The sequence below is a fragment of the Halichoerus grypus genome, chromosome 6, assembly GCF_964656455.1.
Source record: "Halichoerus grypus chromosome 6, mHalGry1.hap1.1, whole genome shotgun sequence".
Classification (NCBI taxonomy): Eukaryota; Metazoa; Chordata; class Mammalia; order Carnivora; family Phocidae; genus Halichoerus; species Halichoerus grypus.
This window is the reverse complement of record NC_135717.1, coordinates 43,893,645-43,918,018: the sequence shown is the minus strand read 5'-3', so window position 1 is coordinate 43,918,018 and position 24,374 is coordinate 43,893,645. Positions and strand designations below refer to the sequence as shown.

Genomic DNA, 24,374 nt, shown 5'->3' with positions numbered 1-24,374 from the left:
CCAATCAGAATTACCCCCATTATTATGTGACCTAAAGAATTATATCCAAGTAAATCCCTTTGGAAAATAGTGTACACTAATAATGTATGGGATTTCCTTTCCCAATTTCTTTCCATTATTAGTGAAGGATCCTCCACCCTGCTGGGCTGCCCCTCCCTTCCGGCGACACTCACAAGGGTGGGGAGCTGGGGGAGAATCCGGAGTGTCGGTCCAGAGGGACGCCATTCGGCGGCTCCCTGCTCTCTTTGCATAATTTTGTTTCACTTATGAGACTAGCTCAGGGTTTGTGCATTCAAATTTTACAGTCTTTATTTGTTTTTAAGATTTATTTATTTATATGAGAGAGCTGGGGGGAGAGGCAGAGGGAGAGAGAGAACCCCAAGCGGATTCCCCGCTGAGTGCAGAGCCCAGACACGGGGCTCCATCCCAGGACCCTGAGATCACGACCCGAGCGGAAATCAATAGTCAGATGCTTAACCGACTGAGCTACCCAGATGTCCCTCAAACTTTACAGTCTTTATATGGATAACAGAATAATAATGCCAGACAAGATTTTGTATTCAATCTTCCTTGAACGAGGTCACCCAGGCGGGAGCTGAGGCAGGACCTGAGAGACAAGAAGGAGGGAAAGGTTAGGATTCGGAAGGTGACCAAGGCTGAGGAAGAAGATGTGGCTGGGTGGGGCATCAGCTGGCAGAAGTAGGGATGCAGGCCCCCACTGATGCACCACCCCCTATCCCCCTCAGAATAGGTAAGCTCTGTCGGAGCAGAAGGACGAGATACATTTGCTAATCCAAACTTCTCCCCAAGAGACATCATAGGATCTCTTCCAAGAATGATCTTTACTTAGGTAATATTTCTGAGAATCAGAAGTAGACTCTTACTGGGTGCATACCAAATCTCATTCTCTTACGACAGCTTTTATTGTGAATGTGACTTTTTTGGTTGGAGTTTGAAAGGAGACATTACAATATCATCCATTTCATCATCTGAGACATAGCTGTTAACTAAAATGAACCTAAGACCATTGCCTCTGCTTGTGAGAAGGCATGATCCATGGTGGGGTCAAATGGTAGGCATAAAATCTAGGGATCAATAAATCTAGCATCCCCAGGGCATTGGACCGCTGAGTCAATACTTACTGTTGATGGGGATTTAGCTCCGCTCAGGGTGTAATTGGGTATTGTGGGTAAGAACACCTTCTTCTCTGTATGTCACTGTATTCATCGGGAAACACTGAACACAGCAAACCAAAACTAAGAACAGAGAGAAATACTTCAAAGCAGCCCTAAGCTTCTGCCCCTCCCCCCCATCCCATCCACCCCTATTGGGATAGACTAGGCCCCAAAAGTGAGCAGGGTCTCGGGGTGGGACCCAGTTGGCAGGAAGAGGAAATAGCTTTGTTTGGAACCCAAATCACTCCCGGTAACGCGGCTTTGCTTGCTGGACAAAAATGCTTTAGAGATGACGTAGTGGATGTATTTGAATAAACTCTTGACGCTATCATGAACTTTTTTAAATGAAAGGAATGGATTTCTCTGCAAAGGTGTGTCCTCACTCCCCTGAACAGAACTGCAGAACTTTTCTGCACTTGCTAGTCTGCCGCGATGGACCTCTGCTGCCTAGCACGATGAAATTTGGTGCAGTGATGTATCCTGCGGGGACACCGGCATGGTGTGGTAGGGGATTCTGCTGTCCCCAAGTTCTCATGATCAGAGAACTCTCTCGTAAGCTCCGTTATCAGGTATTTTCCCTAGTTGCAGTATTTCTGAATTTGCTTTATTATTTCTAAATCTTGATGAGTAAGTACTCTCAACAGAAATGCCTGCTGTACCCAACACGTGGTTGGGGAGAGGTCTGTGCAATGGAGAGTTTCATCAGGTGCCTTTGGGACTCTCAGATCAACACAACCTCATGCACGTGGGTGGTCTAGCCTCTAGTGGGGAGATTGCCCCAAACTGTGTTTCTTATACTTATTTCTCTTTCTGAATATTGCTCTTTTAATGTTTCACCTTATTTCTTTATCACAGCCAATATGCCGTGTGAACAGGGCTGCAGCTGAATTAGCAAATGAGGATTTTGTGTATCAGCGTGGATGGCAGTCCTGTAGTGTGAGGGGCAGAGGTGCAGGGGGATGGAGTAGTTTGGACCCCGCATTGACTGCACAGAAGCGTGTGTCTATCCCACCCGTTCTTCCTCCACCCACACCCACATGCACACACTCTCAGCCCGTGAGCCCCAGGAGGGTCTGTGGTCCATTCACATCAGGCACCAGGAGCCTGCCCCACCGGCTTTTTCCACCGCATCATGGTACTCTATGCGTCATGGCATTGCAGAGATTAATCACTAATTTCTGAGGGTGTATCTCTGTGTAGCAGGCAAAGGTTATGCCAGTCGGTGATTCTCCAAGTGTAGAAATGCCATTCTGTAGTCCCTACCCCAGACCCGCCGAATCAGAAGCTCTGGGGTGGGGCCAGCCATCTGTGTTTTAACAAGGCCTCCAGATGACTCAAGTTTGAGAATGAAGGGATTAAAATTACTTTACACTGAAAACATCTGGACAATCAGCAGCCACAGAAAGAAACATTATCTAAACTTAAGCAAATGCTCCCCAAAATATAGCTGCCAGTCACCCTCTCCCAGGGAGTTTCCTGTTGGAAGAAGGCTGATACTTGGCACATGGCAGTCAGAATTCAGCGGCCCATTAGCTTGGAAAAACCCAATGGAAGCATCCATGCTTTCCCATTGAATCCCTAAACCTCCTTTTTTCTTTAAGATGGTATAGCAGCCTTTCTGTCATTACTGAGTACCCACTGTGTGCCCATACTTGTAAGTCAACCCTGTGGTTCTGTCCACTATCAGTTCATTCGCAGGCTCTAACTATTGGAACTGAAGAGGGTAGAGGAGGATTTCCTCCCAACAAGATCTAATGGCCTAGGCTCATCTGAAATGGGGTCAGCCCCAGTGCACATTTTTACAACTGATGAAAACACACACGGAAGGTGGTATAAGAGCCAACATTTCTGTGATTGCGCCACGCTAGAAGTCCCACAAGCAGTATTTTGTCTCATTCTTACATTGACCTTGAAAGGTAGAAATTGCTCACACTGTCTTATCCACAAGGAGACAGATTTAGAGAAGGCAAACAGCCAAAGGAGATTAAGGCAATTCATTCTAAGGAGGGAAAATATATTTTCCCTCTGTACTTCTAAGTTCTTGACTGGGACCCCTGTACCAAAACACCGATTAACAAGAGAAAAATTTGTTTAATACAAGTTTTATGTGGCGTGGAGACCTCATAAGGAAATGAAGATGTGGAGAATCAGTTAAACCTGAGTGTTTTTTATGCTGGGCGTGATAAAGGGTGGACATTCATGGAAAATGTGGTAGCATGAAGAGTATGAGCTCCAGGTAGGGAACTGGGGAGACCTAGCAAAGCCTGTGTGTTGGGATTCCCCTCGGCGTCCCCGTCTTTGCAGATCAGGGTGCTCCTGTCCTCGAGGCGGAGGGAGACAGGAGGGTCCCATGACTTGCTTCAGGGGAGGTCAGAGAGTTTTTCCTGAATCTGCCATTCCTCAAATTCCTTCACCTTGAAATAGCCAGTCTGCCAGGGCGCCGTGTTTTAGGTAGCATGTACTAAACCCTGTCCATATTCATGGAAGATCATGATTTCAACCCAGGAAAGAGGGCGAGTGACATGAGTGTCTAGTGCACAGATGGGATGGGACTAGGGTCTCATTCAGGTTGTGGGGGGTACAGCCCAGATATGCCTCATACTGCTTATAGGACTTACTTTCGGCCTTGTATTTGATCTTGTGAAAAGGGAATATGATGAGCTCTCCACAGTTTTGGGACTAAGGAGACAATTATCACAGCAAGTGGAATGTTCCAGGGCTCCACGGTCACAGCCATCCCACTGACTCCAGAGCCAACTCTTTCTGCCGCATGAGCTGCCTGCAGTTATGGGGATACAGGAGACCCTCATCTTGTCCTGACTTGATCCTAAATGGTTGCACATGTTTAGACAAATTATTCACCTGGTTTCTGTTTGGGGCTCTCCTAACTATAAAAGGAAGAACTGATGCAGGAAGTATGGGGAGAGGCTTATGCATCTCTTGTTCCCTTAGGGGATTTGAGCCCTATTTGGGGTTTGGGGTTTATGGAGGAGAAAGGCAATCATCAAAAATCACAAAAGAAAATGTTTTAATTATAAACCATGGTAGGTGGCGTCTTAGTCTGCCAGGGCCGCCATAAATAACAGAACACCTTGCCCCAGGGAGCTTACAATCAACAGGCATTGATTTCTCACTGTTCTGGAGGCTTGAAAGTCCAAGATCAAGGTGCCAGAAGATTTGGTGTCTGGTAAGAGCACCTCCTTGGGTTGCAGACAACACCTCCTCAAGTTGTCCCCACACCCTGACTTCTCTGTGCTCAAAGAGCAAGCTCTCTGGTGTCTCTGCTCAATGAGGTCACTAATCCCGTCATGGGTTCCACCCTTACGACCCGATTTAACCTTAATTACTTGCTTCCTTCAAAGAGTCACTTTGGGGTTAGAACTTCAACGTATGAATTTGGGGGGTGGGGAGAGAAACACAAACATTCAATCCATAGCAGGTGGTGTGAGGCAAATTCATTTTCCTTCAAGGGCATCAGTCTAGTTTATCAGGGGTTGGTGATTCAAACTATGATATAAGGAAAAATTTAACAACTTAAACCATTTAGGCAAACCAGACTATTTGTTTCCATGCATCTATAATACCACTTTAGGATAGGTAACTGATACAGAATGTGTTTGTGCCCCAACCCCATTCATATGTTGACCTCACCCCCAGTGTGATGGTGAGAGGAGGCGGGACCTCTGGGAGGGGATGAGGGTGGAGCCCCCAGAATGGGGTTAGTGTCCTTATAACAGAGCCCCCAGGGAGCCCCCTGGCCCCTTCCCCAGGTGAGGACACAGCAAGAAGACGCCGTCTGTGAACCAGGAGGCAGGGTCTCACCGGACACCAGATCTGCTAGTGACTTGGTCCTGGACCTCCAGCCTCCAGAACTATGAGAAATCAATGCCTGTTTAATGCCCCCATCTGTGATATTTTTTTCCAAATCGGGTAGCCCTAATTGCTTCAGCATCGGTTAGGTCTTTTGTCTTCTAAACTGGGGTCACGTTGATAGCAGAGAGGCTAATAACAGGTGATGAGGACAGCACCTAGTGATTCCAAGGGGAAGGGTTATTTGAATGCTTCCCTCCAGAAGGAAGGGCTGTTGGGGTTTATTGATAGAGTGGCGCTGTATTTACACAGAGCCAGCCAGGCGAGTGGTAGAGCCGGGAATTCACCTGGAGGCTCCAAACCAGCCTTGTCATTGGGAACGTTCCCTCCTACCACCTGGTTCAGCCATATGGGTTGAAATGTGCTGTGCATAATTGCCTTTCCTGGCATTTTCCTGACAATGCACTTGGACACTGCTTGGTGCTGAACCTTGGGAGGGGAGGCTAGCCTGAGAGCACAGTGGTCAGACCCAGGGGCGTATTGCTTCTCTCAGGTATCAAATGGACTATTTCTCATGTTGTTTCTGTTCAGGAGGAGCAAGGGAAACAGCTCAGAAAAAATGCAACAAGGCAGGGGCCTGATAGAACATTGCTGGAGATAATTGTATTTTGCCGCCTCTTGGCAGAGGACTCATCCCAATGGGCAAGCCAGACAACCCTCCAAGTGGGATCCGCTGAGGAGAGGCCATGCCCACACCCTCATCAGAAAGATGCTCCCTTTGGCGATTTATTGATTCTCCAGTGCATGGGATCCCTCTGAGTAGAGCTGCACTGTTGACAAGGCTATCTCCATAGAGTACAGGTTACAGCGAATGCGGCACTCCCACCAGCTAGGGATGGCCACTTTTTTTGTCTAATAAAAAAATATGTATATATGTCATCTGGATGCAGGCTTCTTCTACACCTAGCACATATTCATTAATCTCACCATGTCTTTTGGTCCTACAATAGCTGCTGGAGCACCAACAATTACAAGGCTATTCTAGACAGAAGGAAGATGGAGGCACCAAGCCTATCAGTTGAGACAATCCCCTTAAGAATCCCTTTCCCAGAAGCCCTATCCAGTGATTTCTCTTAACATCTCTTTGGCTAGAAACAAACAAAGAAGAAGACGGTGGTGGTGGTGATGATTCTAAAGGGGAGGACATGAGAAGGGCGCTGCTAAGTCATCCTGGCTGTGCATGTTATGGCCACATGATGGTTTCTCCCAGACCTTTTTGCTCATTGATAATCAACCTGATGCCATATTCTTCCTATTCTGCACACACTATGGCATACAAATATTAAGCTAGCTTTAGATGCAAAGTCTAGGTGACTCACAATCACCTCCCATACCAGACTGAGAGCTAGATTCATTTAGGGTGGGACAGGGGGTCACATACCAGAAGTGTGGAGTGCCCACAGGGAATGGGTTTTAGCCTTTATTATGAAATAAAAATGTATCCAAAAGGCTGAGATAAAGCGGACATCTAGGACCATCCAACAGAACCCACTCCTATTTCCCTGGCATGCTCCCAGAAATTCTGAGGCTTATGCAGATCCTCACACATATGACAACATTTCCTAAATGTCCTCACCTCCTTATCCCAGAAACTGTAAAAATGCTCCAAAGCCTCCTTTGGACAAAAGAGAACCTTAGCATCGTAACTCTGAGTAAGAAGGGAAAATAACCTCCTCTCTTAGCTTAGCCAGACTCTAATTTGCTATCAAAGCTTCTTCAAAAGTCTGTATTTTACATCCCAGTGCTTTGTTTTCACCAGATCGGTGGTACCATGGCCAGCAGGATTTGATCAGAGAAGCAGATCCACTAAAATATACACATATGCTTAATGGGATGTATCGGAGTTGAGCTCAGGTTGTTGGACAAGCTGGTTAAATAATAGACGTGAGACTGTTGTTTCTGCATCTGGTGCTGGAGCCTGAAACGCCTGAGGCAAATAGCTGGGACATGAAAATGAACAAGAACGAGGGGAAGCAAAAACCAGCTGGGACTTCCAAGCCTAAGCTTGAACCCATGAGGACAGATTGGATGCCACCTTGGTCCTCCATAGTCTCCGTGCCTTTGGAAGATGTGAGTGTCCTTGTAGGAGAAGCAGGTGCCCTTCAAATAGAGATAAACACACACCTGGCCCAGAAATCAAAGAAGCCTAAGCAAAAACTCCCATGAGAGCTGGCAATATGGTGAGCCCCATGCAGCCCCCTTCCTCCCAGGTGAGCCAGCGGCTAACCAATGAGGCACATGAGCACAATGTTCCATGCCGTTCCCTGGTCTCCTGAGCACAAGGAGAACACACTGCTTCTTCAATGCCTGTGTTCTGATCTTGCTTGGAAGTGGTCCTTCCCTAGTTGAGCCTGCAGATGAGACCCCAGTCCTGGTCAATTTCTGATTGCAGTCTGGTGAGATGCTCTCAGACAGCCAGGCCACACAAAGTTTCCTGAGTCACAGAAACTGTGAGATAATAAATGTGCATGGTTTTAACTTGCCAAGTTTGGGGGTGATTTGTTACAGAGCAAGAGCTAATTGATATAGCACACTCCGGTCTGTTTGTTAGCCTTTGTACACCCCACATTTATTCTGTGTTTCATGCTATTTCCTTCACAAAGATTGCCATCCATCAGCCTTGCTCACTGTCTGTCCAACCCTATCTATTCTTCAACATTCAAGTCAGTTTCTATGCTCTCGGAGCCTTTCTGATTATTTCAGCCCAGGATGATTTTTCTCTTCCATGAGATGCAGAATTCATCATCTCAGCCAGACCAGAGTCCCCTTGAACTTTCACCCCTGGCTTTGAAATGGCACTGGCCAAAATGGAGGACAGGCTGGGATCAATACCACCTAGATGGGTTGTCAACACGAGTAGGATGTGCGTTTCTTTAGAAGCAAAACTGGAGAAGATTTGGCATTGAAAATGGAGTCAACGTTAGTTGCCCAAATAGGATAAGCACCAGCCTGACAATAGATGAGAAATGTGAGTGTCAGCCAGCGATCAATGCCTGCAGAGGCTGACAAAGAGAGAAGCCACCCTAAGTGAGGGAGGGAGAGTGCTGGAGACGAGCATCGCTTTGGTGGGAGCTTTCATTTTTAAGACTCTTCCTCACCTCTATGAGCATAGATACATCTGTTGATCCGGAAGAGCAGTGCCCTGGCTCAGGGGTGTGACACATTGTGTCATCGTGCGTGTTTGTGTTTTCTGTGAGTTAGCCCTGGCTCCCCAAGGAGCTGGGACACTGGTAGAATGCAATGCTTTCCGTCCACGCAGCAGATACTCAGTGAACCTGTGTATGGAAGTATAATCCTTGTTCGTTCTTTTCCTTCTCTGCAATCTGTAAACACTAAAAGAATATTTCTATCCACGGTGAACCAATCATTTACAGAGCCAATCCAATCCCTGAAGATATAGAGCAAATTTAAAATGTGTTAAATTAAAAAAAAATCAGTTTATATCTGTGACTATTTGGGCTTAGTTTATACACAGTTTAATGGGGGAAAACAATCACATTCAAATAGCAGCGCGAGGTGTTGTAAACTAAATATATGCTGTTTTCATTTGGTTACTATTAAAATTAGATTTAGATTTAGAGGAACAATCCAAATTCATGCTTCATAACAGATACATTTATACATGGACATTACATTTCCCACTCACAAGGACACTTTCTCTTTCTAAAGAAGGTACATTATTGCCTGACATAAGGCACAGTTCTATTTTCCAAAGATTTAGGAGTCCTCAGCTTAGTGAAGTTATAGCTACACATACAAAGGATTTTTTTTTTAAGATTTTATTTATTTAGTTGACAGAGAGTGAGGGTGAGCACAAGCAGGGGAAGCGGAGGGCAGAGGGAGAAGCAGGCTCCCCACTGAGCAAGGAGCCCGATGCGGGACTCAATCCCAGGACCCTGAGACCATGACCTGAGCCGAAGGCAGACGCTTCACCGACTGAGCCATCCAGGCGCCCCCATACGAAGGATTTTAACTCAGTTGGGTTTAATAGACTTGAGTTCTCCAAAAACAAACATTTGGGATTTTGCTTGTTGCTGCTACAGTTTTTATGTCAAACAACTGGTTGAACTGAAATTCTCATGGCTTTGGCATTGGTTATAGTCAGGCTACAGGGAAAAAAATGTTTATTCCAACTGCCAGCGTACTCAAGCTAATGGTTCATCATGTCTCTGATAGAATTTAGACCCAGATGATTTAGAGGAAAGCATATCATTTCTACTGGCTCTATCCACATGAAAAGAAGAGAAACAGCAATTTAGTAATAATCAGTCATTTGTCAATGCAATCAATCTGGAACAGTCACTGCCCCCCAAGCATTTCGGACGTCAAATCATCTAATTCTGTGACCAGTACGACGATGTTTGACCATCTTTAGTGCCTACTGTACTGTCCGCCATCAATTCTCCCCTTGAATTCATTAATTTAGCCAAAAATCTTAGGGAGCAAGTGCGTTTGAACGTAACCTTATGCTTTCACATAATGAAAAAAGGATAATGGAAATTAATCCAGGACGCAAAAAATAAAACAAACAGAAGAAAAAACATTTTTTTGTGCACATCAGAAATTAAGCTCACAGTGTTTGGGGGACATTGTGGTGTCTGGGGGGATGGTCTCAAGCCCTGCATATGGGTGGCAGTCTTCTCTGCCTTTTCCAGTGTCACGGAGCATCCTCGATTAAGCTGCGTACAGCTTAATAGGAGGTAGAATTTGGTTTGAACGTTGTGGTTACACATGCTCTTTTTATTACAAATACCTAATCCTTTGCTGAAACAATCTGTCACAATAATATCCTGTAGTGAGGACGTGTACAAGATAATTACATGGTGAGTAAACAAGACAGTGTTCCCTTTTATCTGTTTTAAATGGGGCCCCTTCTCTTTTAATCAACTGCCTTGCACTCGTACGTTATTGGGCAAGGTAAGCGAGCACTACTAGCAGCCTCTCTAAATCATTTATTGTTATATATCCCACTAGATCTCCAGATTAATGAGCAATGTGTAGTGTTTACCATCTCCCCACTTTATAAACATCGGCTTCCATTGTTGCTCTATAGAATGCAAGAAATATTGAACCTAGTCTTTCCCTTTGAATGCTTATAGGGTCGCTTGCAAAATATTTTGATAATGGGCTACAGAGACGCGTGTCTCCCTCGTGTTGAAATTCCCCCGGAGATGCTCACTGCTCGCTGAGGGTGGCCCAGTGTGGAGCCCAGTTGTGGACTTTGCTTTGCCTTTTTTTTTTTTTTTCCCTTTTCTCCTTCTTCCCCCTTCTCTCCCTCCCCCTCCCTTCCCTCCTCCCTCAACATTTATGTAGCAGTTACTGTGAACAAAGTGCTATTGTTAATACCATTTTTAAAATGAGGTTTTAAGAAGTTAAATAACTTCCCTATTGTTACACATTTAGTAGGTGATGAAGCTGGATTGTAATCCAGGGCCGTCTGATCCTACACTGAGAACTGTTACCCATTCCATTCATGGCTTTCAGAAACTTCTTCAGGATGCCTCTCTGGCACCATTCAAGGGACCGGAGCAATGCTTCACTGGAGGCCATCTGAGCAGCACCCGGCTAAGGGAACCCCACTCACATGGCTACCATTCTCAGCCCTCAGCACCTTTGGCTGCTTTCTCCATCCACACGTAGCATTCCACTTTTACAGCTCTCTCTCCACGAGTTGGGGGAGAGGTTGATTCTAAAAGCTCATTTCAGGGGCACCTGGGTGGCTCCATTGGTTAAGCGTCTTCCTTCGGCTCAGGTCGTGATCCCAGGGTCCTGGGACCGAACTCCATGTTGGGCTCCCTACTTAGCGGAGAGCCTGCTTCTCCCTCTCCCTCTGCCCCTCCCCCTGCTTGTGCTCTCTCTTTCTCTCTCTGTCAAATAAATAAATAAAATCTTAAAAAATAAAAATAAATAAATAAAAGCTCATTTAAGCATGCCATGCAAATAATAGTGTACCAGGAACGCTGCTCTTTGCTTTTCCTTCCCATTCCTTGCCATTGTAGAAGTTGCCAACCTCTTCTGGGAAGGAGAGCCCACCCTCCCTCCCCATCCCCATATTCCACCATCCACGGCTCCCAGCTATAGTGTCTCTTTCCTAAAATGCAGGGGGCCAGCCTGGTCTATCCTCTAGGGAAGGAAAAGACTTTCCTTCTGGTTGTTGGAAGATTGAAGCTCTGGTTTTTATGGGCCATTAAAGTTGAATTGTCGAGGATTAGAAAGGAAAGGAACAGGGTATTTCTTGAGTGCAGGTGTAAAGACGAAGCAGGGACTGGAGCAGGTGAGAGAATGGGCAAGTGAGGTCTTACAGGGCCAGGCGCTGCCGGGGAGCTCGGTCACGGGGCAGAGGCCACCCTGGAAAATACTAAGGATGTGTAAAAAGAGGAAGGCACACCCCAGGAGCTTTGCTCTGATACCCAGCAGCCTCCAGAATCCTGGAAAAGTCCCAGCATACCTCCACTTACCTTACCACCAACATGCCCATCCCTAGAAGTCCCATGTCTCCTTGTGCTCGTCATTGGTTGTCCATGGGGAGGGCTACACTAGGTCTCATGTAGCCCCTCTATGTGGATGCCCCTTCCCACACAATGCTCCAGAACACCCAAAGCAGGACTCCAGGGCATTTGACAAAGTGGGCATAGTGGTATTGTGGAAGCCAGCAAGCTTGAGACCCCAGCCCTGGGCCATTGGGAGGTTAAGCCCACTGAGTAGCCACAAGGTGTTTGTTAATTTTCAGAGTGGGGATGTTACTACTCCAGCCTTCCTTCGAAAGGATTGCACGGGTATTTTCTCTTGTACTACAGGCTGAAATGAAGGGGCGAAATATTTTGTGATCGAAATGTGTAGGTTCCTCGGTTGAAGAGTCCCCAAAGTTGTCCCTCCCAATCCTGCTTATGGACCAACACTCCGGAGGGTAGAACACCTGTCATCCGGTGACTGCCATTCAACCATGTGTCCATACATGCATGGACACGTGTGTGTTTCAGGATGTGGGAGTGCTTTTGAAGAGCTCCCCAGGTGATTTGCAGTTCCCACTCCTCTTGAGAATGTTTGCTTGTAGCAAACTGCAATGTGAGAAGCTCAGATCACAGGTTATCCAGAGAAGGTCAGTTTAGTTCATTAAACCATTATCTCATGACAAGCAAATGCCAGGGACTGCACTAAATATTACAGACATATGCAGAGAAACCCTGATACCTGCCATCATGGGAGGAACCTTCTTTACTCTCAGAATAAACACTTAATGTAAATGTAGCTCAATTTCCCCTGTCTAAATGGTAACTGGCACACGGAGGTCCCAATGAGTATGGTATAAATGCTGCTGCTCATCCCCCACTCAACCCCGACTCTGCTTCATGCAAACGTTTCCCAAGGAGGGTTGCAGGGCCAGCCTAGATCCATACCTTTCCTTCTCGTTGTTTATTTGCTTAAAGGGAATGTTTATAAAACACTACTATTGCCAATATTTTTGCAGAAAGCTTCATCTTCTACTTCAACGATTCCTTCATGCATTCATTCAACAAGTACTGAGCGTCTGCTGTGCTCTGGGCACTGGTGGGAGAAGCTGGAGAAGTTCCCAGATGTCAGGAAACTGCACTCAGGTCTTGGAAGAGCGGGTTTGAACTGTCTGTCCCCATGGCAGGATCTCGCTGTGAGACCCCACTGGGCTACAACAATGGTTCCCACCACATCTCAAGCAAACAAGTGTCTACAATTACCAGACAGATGTAGTTTGATTTATTTGCCATTTTAACAAACATCCTATTACAGAACACTTTATTTTTTTTTAAGATTTTATTTATTTATTTGAGAGAGAGAGAGAGCACGAGCCAGGGTGGGGAGAAGGAGAAGCAGACTCCCTGCTGAGCAGGGAGCCCAATGCGGGGCTCGATCCCAGGACCCTGAGATCATGACCTGAGCCGGAGGCAGAAGCTTAACCAACTGAGCCACCCAGGCTCCTACAGAACACTTTAAATGTGCATGTATTAGAGAAAATAATACAGTAAATTTCCATGCACTCATATCCCATCTACGACAATTGTCAATGTTTTCTTTCCTTGTTTCATCAATCCTACCAGTTTTTAACTATAAAACTTTAAAGCAAATCTCAAAATATCATTCCATCCGTAAATGTTTTATTATGCGCCAAAAACAATTGTTATCCCTAACCACTGTTCCATTATCACTCCCAATAAAATTGGCAATCATTCCTTAATAACATCTAATGCCCATTCTGTGTTCAATTTTCACTAATTGTCTCAAAATAAATGTCTTTTTACTGTAGGTTTGCTTATATCACAATCCAAAGAAGGACCACATTTTACATTTGGTTGGTAGATCTTCTTTGTCTCTTTCAGTCTGTTACCCTGCCATTCCCCCACCCCACATTGTTTTCATGCCATTTATTTGCTGGGACATGTAAGAAACTGGCTCATTGGTCCTATAGAATTTCCCCACCTCCGGGTTTGGCTACTGCATCCCCGTAGTTCCTGTCGTAAGTAACTGGACCTAGAGGTGAATCTAGTATCTGATCACGGACACAGGTTTCTCCATGGGGAGAGCTCCATCAGGCACTCCTGCCGATAAGAGCATCACACATGATGCATTCCATCTGCATTCTATTGTTTTAAAATTTTTATTTATTTATTTATTTATTTATTTATTTATTTATTTATTTACTGAGTGAGGGGAGAGAGAGGGAGAGAGAGCACAAGCAGGGGGAGCGGCAGAGGGAGAAGGAGAAGCAGGCTCCCCGCGGAGCAGGGAGCCCGATGCGGGGCTCGATCCCAGGACCCCGGGATCATGACCTGAGCCGAAGGCAGACACTTAACCGACTGAGCCACCCGGGCGCCCCAGGTCTGACACACTGTGTGCTGCAGTTACCTGTGAACATCACCTCTGTTTCCTCCTGCACTATCACTTGGGTACTAGATGGATAAACACGATCCTTCCTCTAAGTTTTCATCTTAAAAAATATAAATAAAACCAATGTGTTTCTACTTGGAATTCCAGCTTCCACTTTAGGACTGGAGGGTTGGACAGGTGAAGGGGGCTGCTGAGTGGAATTCCCCTAGAATTGGGCGCGAGCCCACTTTTTCTCAGATAGCCTTCCCCTGGAAGACCTCTTCTATCTCACTTCTATGCGGCAGATCTCTGTTTCCAGAACTGTATTCATGTCAGATCATGACTTGTTCACCTCCTTCCTGACTCCTCCGTTGCAACTTGACCCTAAAGTGACTCCAACCAAACTCAAGATTAATCTCCAGAAACAAGTCTCACCTTGAAATCCCCACTCTTATCAGTGGCTCAACACTCTCAGATAATGTTTTCTTTCTTTTCTTTTCTCATCCAGTTACTCACCATTGTTCTAACAGTCCTTCCTTTGTTCATACTGAAAAAATTTGCACCTTGAACAAAGCAGAGACAGGCATCAAGAACAGGTGCGGGCATGCTGTCTCATCTTGGCATGAATTTTGAGAACAACTGGAGTCTATGGAGATGCAGAAAAACTTGAAAGTCAGAGGCTGTTGATTAACAAGCCTATCAGAGACTGAGGATCCAAATAAATGTTACCCTTTAAAATAGCTGGTTACCTGCTTAACTCAAGACACTAAACGCCAAATGACTTTTAACTATTTGCAAAAACTAAACTCAGTTTCCAAGACAAAATCTTCCTGTCACTGAGAAGGATCAGAAAAATGTACTCAGTGCCCTAAAAACTAAACAAGACATATGAACATAGGGGAAGGGAAGGAAAAACAAAATAAGATGAAAACAGAGAGGGAGACAAACCATAACAGACTCTTAACTATAGGAAACAAACTGAGGGTTGCTGATGGGGAGAGGGGTGGTAGATGGGGTAATTGGGTGATGGGAATTTAGGGGGGCACGTGATGGAATGAGCACTGGGTGTTATAGAAGACTAATGAATTACTGAATTCTACCTCTGAAACTAATAATACAATATATGTTAATGAAATTGAATTTAAATAAAAAATGTTTAAATAAACTTTATTTAAAAAAAATGTTTAAATAAAAAGCAGTTTCAAAAAATAGCTCCAAAATATTTAGACTAATTCTTTAGAATTAGTGTCCTGCTTCCCAGGAAGACAATTGTAAATAGCTTATATTCTTCCTTAGCTTTTAATGACTCAAGATTTGGCACATTAACAGCTGCTCAAAAGTTAGTGTTTTTTCAAAGCAAGTATAATGTGAATGACGTTTTTGAGCACTGCCATGTGGCAGAAAGAGTATTACACAGGAAACCACTGGTATTCAAAGACAGCCTGACTTTGAGGCTGGTTTCTGAATTGTGATGTTACACCTCTGAATGGTTTCATCTCAACCATGTTGTTTAGGTGCACAATCAGATACATTTGGGGAATTGTATACAGTTGGATAACCACCACTACAGTCAAGACATACAACAGTTCCATGGCCCCAAATGTTTCCTGTTTCCCTTTGCAGTTGGTTCCTTCCCCCATCCCCTGGCCCCAGACACACTGATCTGTTTCCTGTTACTACCGCTTCGCTCTTTGTAGAATTTCACATTGAAGACATTATCCCCTATCTAGATTTTTGTTTTGACTTCTTTAATGACTACATTGCTCCTCTGTGTTGCTGAGTGTCCCCTTTACAGGTGGGTATCATAGTGTGTTTATCCATTCACCATTCACGGTGATATTTGGGTGGATTCCAGTACTTAGCTATTCAGAATAATGCTGCTATGAAAATCTGTGTGCACAACTCTGTGTAGACATGTTTCTGTTTCTCTTGGGGAGACACCTATGAGATCGTTGGGTCATAGGTAGGTAAGTGCATATTTAACCTTATAATACTTCACCTTACTATTTCCAAAGAAGCTGTGCCATGTTGCATTTCCACCAGTACTGAATGGGAGTTCCATTTGCTCTACATCTTTACCAACACTTGGAAGTGAGTCTTTGTATACTTAGCCATTCATTGGTTGCAGTGGTATCTCATCATGGCTTCCTGTGCATTTCTCTGATGAGCAGTGATCTTGAGCATCTTTCATGTGCTTGTTAGCCATTCAGGTATTTTCTGTTGTGAAATGTCTACAGACCTTTTGGATATTTTTATTGGGTTCTTTTTTTTTATTACTAAGAAATTCCCATCTACATGTATATCATTTATCTATTATATTCTTATATTTATATTCACTATTTATTATATGTATTTATATTTATATGTTCCATAACTATTACATAATTTTATAAATATGTGTTATATAAATATAAATACATGCATATAATAAATAATACAAATATGTAAATATATTTATAATAAAAATATATAATGTATAAATAATGAATATTAATATGTTATATATTCATGTTATATATATAGTTATATTTATTATTTATATTATATATTTTATGCATGTGAGCATATGTAAGAGCATGCAGAGGGTGGGTGCATGCGTGTGAGTGTGTGTAAGAGCATGGAGAGGGTGGGTACATGTGTGTGAGCATGTATAAGAGCATGGAGAGGGTGGGTGCATGAGTGTGAGTGTGTTGGCATGGAAAATGGGGTAGAAGAGGCAGGATAACCATAGGCTGGTAAAATATCTCAAGAAATACCTTACAATTTATTCATCCCTATTTCCTCTGCTTCATTTAAATAATACTTTTTTTCTTTTTATTAACATATAATGTATTATTTGTTTCAGGGGTACAGGTCTGTGATTCATCAGTCTTACACAATTCACAGCATTCACCATAGCACATATCCTCCCCAATGTCCATCACCCAGCACCCCTCCTCTGCTTCATTTAAAAGAACATCAAACAAAAACTATTTTGTTTTCATAATCCAGACTTCTGAGAACAAAGAAAGGAGAAAAACTGAAGCCACATTCCCAGATCAACATAGCACAATCATGGATTCGGTTCTTGCTCAGATGTTAGGTCCAGAAGTGGGAGGCACCCCCTTGTCAGTGAAAGCTGGTGCTGGGAGGCTCCTAATGCAGAAGGTGAGAATAGTGGGATAGGGCCACCACCAGCATCCTGGCAGCAACAGAAAGCTAGAGAAGAAATGAGCAGTATCAGAAGTAGATAAACGCAGGATTGAATGAGCTAAAAATACTGTGGCCAAGCAAAGGCAAAGGCAGAGCTTAGAAGTAGCTGAATTCATCATTGGCTATTTTTCTTTAACTCTTAGCATCAATGGCATTTTACCAAAGAATTACTATGTAAGAAGTTTGGAGAGAATCCTGACATATCTCAGGAGTAGGCATGTTATCTCTCACCTCTCTCGAGGTCTATTCCAAACCTTATTTTGGCCCCACCCTACTTAAATAATTACCATGGCCCCAGTGGTGGCCATGGCCTACATGGTGGTTCTGGTGTCCACACAAACCATGCAACCACTCAAATGTGGTTCAATGCAACAACTTATCCTTCACCTGAGAAGGGATATCTTGACATGCCCCACAGCCCCGAAACCCCAGAAATTTCACTGAGGTAGAAGGGCCCCTGGAGGGGGGGCGGAGCAAGATGGCGGAGGAGTAGGAGACCTGGATTTCGTCTCCTCTCAGGAATTCAGCTGGATAGGGATCAAACCATTCTGAACACCTACAAACTCAACAGGAGATCGAAGAAAAGAATAGCAACAACTCTCTGAACAGAAAAGCGGCCACTTTCTGCAAGGTAGGACGTGCAGAGAAGTGAATCCAAGGCGATATTCGGGAGGATAAACGGCGGGGGAGGGGCCTCCGTCGGCCGCTTCTGGCAAGTGATAGAGCCACGGAGCACAAAATCGGAACTTTTAGAAGTCTGCTCCGCTGAGGGAGGTCACTCTGGTGGCGAAGTGAGGGGTGGAACCCTCGCGGGACAGTGTGGTCTCAGGACCCTCGGGGTCACAGAAAGACCGGGGGTGCCTGAGTGCGGCAGAGCTCCCAGGTATCGGAGCAGGGAAGCCGGCTGCAGAGACGGAGCCCAGGCGCGGGCTCTCAGCTCGGGGTTGCTATAAATCGTGACCCGCGGCACAGTCGGGCCACTGCTCCTCCAGGAGGGACCCAACAAGCGGCAGATCCGGGGAGACTCACCTTCTTCCCCCGGGAGGAGAGGTGCGGGAGCGCACCGCGGGGATCTGCTGGGTTTGGAGACTCCACCCGGGGTCGGGTACCAGATAGAAAGGCGCGGTCACAGGCCGGGTGAGCGCGGAGTGCGGCCGGAGACCGGGGAGACGGGAGTGACTGACTGCTTTTCTCTGGGGGCTCGCTGAGGAGCGGGACCCCGAGTTCTCAGCTCCTCCGGGCGGAGACTGGGAGGCCGCCATTTTCACTCTCCGCCTCCAAAGCTGTACAGAAAGCTTGCAGGGAACAAAAGCTCCGGAGAGCAAACCCGAGCACATTACTTAGCCCGGACCGGCAAGGGCGGGGCAATTTTGCCTCCGGCAAAGACATTTGGGAACCACGGCAACAGGCCCCTCCCCCAGAAGATCAGCGAGAACAACCAGCCAAGACCAGGTTTACCGATCAGTGAGAACGGCAGAACTCCAGCGCTAGGGGAATACTGCACATAGAATTCATGGCTTTTTTACCATGATTCTTTATTCTTTCAAAGTTAATTATTTTTTTTAACTGCCTTTTTTTCTTTTTTCTTTTTTTCTTTTTTTTGAATTTTTCTTTTTCCCTTTTTCAACCAACATCTTATCAATCCCTTTTTAAAAAAAAAAAAAACATTTTTATTTTTCATTTTTAAAGTCATATTCTATCCCTTCATAGTAGTTACCCATATTTTTGGCATATATATATAAGTTGTTCTCTCTTTAAAATTTTGAGATAGTTTCTTCTAACAGATCAAAATATACTCTAAATCTCTAGTGTATGGTTTTTTTCTACTCCCCTGCCTGATCACATTCTCTCCCGTTTTTCTTTCTTTCTTTCTTTCTTTTTTTTAATCCTCTTCTTTCTTTTTTCAAACAACTTATCAAATCCTTTTATAAAATTTTTTATAATTTCCATCTTTACAGTCATATTCCATCCCTTCATCATATCAACCCTTATTTTTGTACATATATAAGTTTTTCTTTCTTTAAAATTTTGGGAGGGACTTTCTTTTAACAGACCAAAATACACCCAAAATCTAGTGTGTGGCACTGATCTATAAACCAGCCTGATCAGGGCGCCTGGGTGGCTCAGTTGGTTAAGCGACTGCCTTCGGCTCAGGTCATGATCCTGGAGTCCCGGGATCGAGTCCCGCATCGGGCTCCCTGCTCGGCAGGGAGTGTGCTTCTTCCTCTCCCACTCCCGCCTCTTGTGCTCTCTCTCTCTCTCACTCTCTCTCTCAAATAAAAAAAAAAAAAAAAAAAAAAAGAGCTGTAAACCAGCCTGATCATATCTGATCACATTCTGTTTTTGTTTTGTTCTGTTTTGTTCTGCTTTTGTTGTTTTTATCTTTATCTTTTTCTTTTTCTTTTTTCTTTTTTCTTTCTTTTTCTTTTTTCTCTCTTTCCCTTTCTTTTCCCACTGCTTCAGGTCTTTTCTGATTTGTTTAGAGTATATTTTCTTGGGACGTTGTTACCCTGCTAGCATTTTGTTCTCTCATTAATCTATTCTCCTCTGCACAAAATGACAAGATGGAAAAAATCACCTCAACAAAAAGAACAAGAGGTAGTACCGACTGCCAGGGATCTACTCAATACGGACATTAGTACGATGTCAGATCTAGAGTTCAGAATCATCACTTTAAAGATACTAGCTGGGCTTGAAAAAAGCATGGAAGTTATTAGAGAAACCCTTTCTGGAGAAGTAAAAGAACTAAAATCCAACCAAGTAGAAATCAAAAAGGCTATTAATGAGGTGCAATCAAATATGGGGGCACTAACTGCTAGGATAAATGAGGCAGAAGAAAGAATCAGTGAGATAGAAGACCAAATGATGGAAAATAAAGAAGCTGAGAAAAAGAGAGATAAACAACTACTGGATCACGAGGGCAGAATTCGAGAGATAAACGATACCATAAGACGAAACAACATTCGAATAATTGGGATCCCAGAAGAAGAGGAAAGAGAGAGAGGGGCAGAAGGTATAATGGAGCAAATTATAGCAGAGAACTTCCCTAATTTGGGGAAGGAAACAGGCATCAAAATCCAGGAAGCACAGAGAACCCCTCTCAAAATCAATAAAAATAGGTCAACACCCCAACATCTAATAGTAAAACTTACGAGTCTCAGAGACAAAGAGAAAATCCTGAAAGCAGCTTGGGAGAAGAGCTATGTAACCTACAATGGTAGAAACATTAGATTGGCAACAGACTTATCCACAGAGACCTGGCAGGCCAGAAAGGACTGGCAGGACATATTCAGAGCACTAAATGAGAAAAATATGCAGCCAAGAATACTATATCCAGCTAGGCTGTCATTGAAAATTGAAGGAGAGATAAAAAGCTTCCAGGACAAACAAAAACTAAAGGAATTTGCAAACACGAAACCAGCCCTACAAGAAATCTTGAAAGGGGTCCTCTAAGCAAAGAGAGAGCCTAAAAGCAACATAGACCAGAAAGGAACACAAACAATATACAGTAACAGTCACTTTACAGGCAATACAATGGCACTAAATTCCTATCTTTCAATAGTTACCCTGAATGTAAATGGGCTAAATGCCCCAATCAAAAGACACAGGCTATCAGATTGGATTAAAAAACAAGACCCATCGATATGCTGTCTACAAGAGACTCATTTTAGACCCAAAGACACCCCCAGATTGAAAGTGAGGGGGTGGAAAACCATTTACCATGCTAATGGACACCAAAAGAAAGCTGGGGTGGCAATCCTTATATCAGACAAATTAGATTTTAAACCAAAGACTGTAATAAGAGATGAGGAAGGACACTATATCATACTTAAAGGGTCTATCCAACAAGAAAATCTAACAATTGTAAATATCTATGCCCCTAACATGGGAGCAGCCAATTATATAAGGCAATTAATAACAAAAGCAAAGAAACACATTGACAACAATACAATAATAGTGGGGGACTTTAACAGCCCCCTCACTGAAATGGACAGATCGTCTAAGCAAAAGATCAACAAGGAAATAAAGACTTTAAAAGACACACTGGACCAAATGGACTTCACAGACATATTCAGAACATTCCATCCCAAAGCAACGGAATACACATTCTTCTCTAGTGCCCATGGAACATTCTCCAGAATAGATCACATCCTAGGTCATAAATCAGGTCTCAACCGGTACCAGAAGATTGGGATCATCCCCTGCATATTTTCAGACCACAATGCTTTGAAACTAGAACTCAATCACAAGAGGAAAGTCAGAAAGAACTCAAATACATGGAGGCTAAAGAGCATCCTACTGAAGAATGAATGGGTCAACCAGGAAATTAAAGAAGAATTAAAAAAATTCATGGAAACCAATGAAAATGAAAACACAACTATTCAAAATCTTTGGGATACAGCAAAGGCAGTCCTAAGAGGAAAGTATATAGCAATACAAGCCTTTCTCAAGAAACAAGAAAGGTCTCAAGGACACAACCTAACCCTACACCTAAAGGAGCTGGAGAAAGAACAGCAAATAAAGCCTAAACCCAGCAGGAGAAGAGAAATAATAAAGGTCAGAGCAGAAATCAATGAAATAGAAACCAAAAGAACAGTAGAACAGATCAACGAAACTAGGAGCTGGTTCTTTGAAAGAATTAACAAGATTGATAAGCCCCTGGCCAGACTTATCAAAAAGAAAAGAGAAATGACCCAAATCAACAAAATCATGAATGAAAGAGGAGAAATCACAACCAACACCAAAGAAATACAAACAATTATAAGAACATATTATGAGCAACTCTATGCCAGCAAATTAGATAACCTGGAAGTAATGGGTGCATTCCTAGAGATGTATCAACTACCAAAACTGAACCAGGAAGAAATACAAAACCTGAACAGACCTATAACCACTAAGGAAATAGAAGCAGTCATCAAAAATCTCCCAAAACACAAAAGCCCAGGGCCAGATGGCTTCCCAGGGGAATTCTACCAAACATTTCAAGAAGAATTAATACCTATCCTTCTGAAACTGTTCCAAAAAATAGAAATGGAAGGAAAACTTCCAAACTCATTTTATGAGGCCAGCATTACCTTGATCCCAAAACCAGACAAAGACCCCATCAAAAAGGAGAATTACAGACCAATATCCCTGATGAACATGGATGCAAAAATTCTCACCAAAATACTAGCCAATAGGATCCAACAGTACATTAAAAGGATTATTCACCACGACCAAGTGGGATTTATCCCTGGGCTGCAAGGTTGGTTCAACATCCGCAAATCAATCAACGTGATACAATACATTAACAAAAGAAAGAACAAGAACCATATGATCCTCTCAATAGATGCAGAAAAAGCATTTGACAAAGTACAGCATCCTTTCTTGATCAAAACTCTTCAGAGTATAGGGATAGAGGGTACATACCTCAATATCATAAAAGCCATCTATGAAAAACCTACAGCGAATATCATTCTCAATGGGGAAAAACTGAGAGCTTTCCCCCTAAGGTCAGGAATACGGCAGGGATGTCCACTATCACCACTGCTATTCAACATAGTATTGGAAGTCCTAGCCACAGCAATCAGACAACAAAAAGAAATCAAAGGTATCCAAATTGGCAAAGAAGAAGTCAAACTCTCACTCTTTGCAGATGATATGATACTTTATGTGGAAAATCCCAAAGACTCCACCCCAAAACTGCTAGAACTCATACAGGAATTCAGTCAAGTGGCAGGATATAAAATCAATGCACAGAAGTCAGTGGCATTCCTATACACCAACAACAAGTCAGAAGAAAGAGAAATTAAGGAGTCGATCCCATTTACAATTGCACCCAAAACCATAAGATACCTAGGAATAAATCTAACCAAAGAGGCAAAGGATCTGTACTCAGAAAACTATAAAATACTCATGAAAGAAATTGAGGAAGACACAAAGAAATGGAAAAACGTTCCATGCTCATGGATTGGAAGAACAAATATTGTGAAGATGTCAATGCTACCTAGAGCAATCTACACATTCAATGCAATCCCCATCAAAATACCATCCACTTTCTTCAAAGAAATGGAACAAATAATCCTAAAATTTGTATGGAACCAGAAAAGACCCCGCATAGCCAGAGGAATGTTGAAAAAGAAAAGCAAAGCTGGCGGCATCACAATTCCGGACCTCCAGCTCTACTACAAAGCTGTCATCATCAAGACAGTATGGTACTGGCACAAAAACAGACACATAGATCAATGGAACAGAATAGAGAGCCCAGAAATGGACCCTCAACTCTATGGTCAACTAATCTTTGACAAAGCAGGAAAGAATGTCCAATGGAAAAAAGACAGTCTCTTCAACAAATGGTGTTGGGAAAATTGGACAGCCACATGCAGAAGAATGAAACTGGACCATTTCCTTACACCACACACAAAAATAGACTCCAAATGGTTGAAAGACCTCAATGTGAGACAGGAGTCCATCAAAATCCTAAAGGAGAACACAGGCAGCAACCTCTTCGACCTCAGCCGCAGCAACTTCTTCCTAGAAACATCGCCAAAGGCAAGGGAAGCAAGGGCAAAAATGAACTATTGGGACTTCATCAAGATAAAAAGCTTTTGCAAAGCAAAGGAAACAGTCAACAAAACCAAAAGACAACTGACAGAATGGGAGAAGATATTTGCAAATGACATATCAGATAAAGGGCTAGTATCCAAAATCTATAAAGAACTCATCAAACTCAACACCCAAAGAACAAAGAATCCAATCAAGAAATGGGCAGAAGACATGAACAGACATTTTTCCAAAGAAGACATCCAAACGGCCAACAGACACATGAAAAAGTGTTCAATATCGCTCGGCATCAGGGAAATCCAAATCAAAACCTCAGTGAGATACCACCTCACACCAGTCAGAATGGCTAAAATTAACAAGTCAGGAAATGACAGATGTTGGCGGGGATGCGGAGAAAGGGGAACCCTCCTACACTGTTGGTGGGAATGCAAGCTGGTGCAGGCACTCTGGAAAACAGTATGGAGGTTCCTCAAAAAGTTGAAAATAGAGCTACCATATGATCCAGCAATTGCACTCCTGGGTATTTACCCCAAAGATACAAAAGTAGGGACCCGAAAGGGTACGTGCACCCCGATGTTTATAGCAGCAATGTCCACAATAGCCAAACTGTGGAAAGAGCCAAGATGTCCATCAACAGATGAATGGATAAAGAAGAGGTGGTATATATATACAATGGAATATTATGCAGCCATCAAAAGGAATGAGATCTGGCCATTTGCAACGACGTGGATAGAACTGGAGGGTATTATGCTGAGC

General features: G+C 43.6%; 1 long non-coding RNA gene across 1 annotated transcript; it reads right to left on the bottom strand.

Moving 5' to 3' along the window:
* Positions 1–356: 356 nt before the first annotated feature.
* Positions 357–18,342, bottom strand: LOC144382085 (uncharacterized). Its single transcript, XR_013448486.1, has 3 exons — positions 18,105–18,342; positions 1,143–1,256; positions 357–607 (listed from the first exon to the last, which is right to left on the bottom strand). It is a non-coding gene; the product is annotated as an uncharacterized LOC144382085 (long non-coding RNA).
* Between the last annotated feature and the right edge of the window lie 6,032 nt (positions 18,343–24,374).